The sequence below is a fragment of the Pygoscelis adeliae genome, unplaced genomic scaffold, assembly GCF_000699105.1.
Source record: "Pygoscelis adeliae isolate BGI_AS28 unplaced genomic scaffold, ASM69910v1 Scaffold407, whole genome shotgun sequence".
NCBI classification, from domain to species: Eukaryota; Metazoa; Chordata; class Aves; order Sphenisciformes; family Spheniscidae; genus Pygoscelis; species Pygoscelis adeliae.
This window is the reverse complement of record NW_008825251.1, coordinates 899,874-900,564: the sequence shown is the minus strand read 5'-3', so window position 1 is coordinate 900,564 and position 691 is coordinate 899,874.

Below are 691 nucleotides of genomic sequence, written 5' to 3'. Positions count from 1 at the left end.
CGGGCACGGGAGACAGCCAGAGACACCAGGGGTTTGGCACGGAGCTAGCGATCCCTCCTGCCAGGCTGTAATAAAGTCAGGTGGTCCTTTGATCCTTGAGAAAACCCTTTGCCTGTTTTTAATTGATTGTTTCCTTCTCAGTAGTTCAGAGAAATGCTTTTTCTCCCCCATGTCATGTTTCTCCAAGCAACGTTGCCGTTCACCCCAGGGGCTGCTTCATAGCCCACGGGCAGGTCTCTGCCCCATCGTCCCCAAAACCCCGAGGCCCACGTTTGAGCAGGCCCCACGCGCCCCTTGTCCTCTGCCCTGTCCCTCTGTGACCGCGGGGTGAAGTTCCCGTCGCCCGTTCCCATCCCGTGCCATCCTGCGCTGTCGGAGCGAAGCTGCCGCGTGCAGGTTTGTGGGAACAGCTCTTCCAAAAACGAGGCCTCTCGTCTCACGTGCGGAGCGCGAGCAGAGGTTGGTGCGGTTTTGGCTGTGCCGGCACCCTGCCAGGCATGGGGTCTCGGTCTCCCCAGGTGCCCATGCGTGGGGTGGCTGGAGGAGCTGCTGCTCCTCCTCGCTGTTTCCCCACTGGTGGGGCTGGTGCCCCCCTCGGGGGGGCCGGGGGCTGTATGTGACATCCCTCCCCAGTGGCACCCCCTGCCAAGGCCAGTCATGGCCCCCGCTGGAGGCACCGCAGCCCATCGCC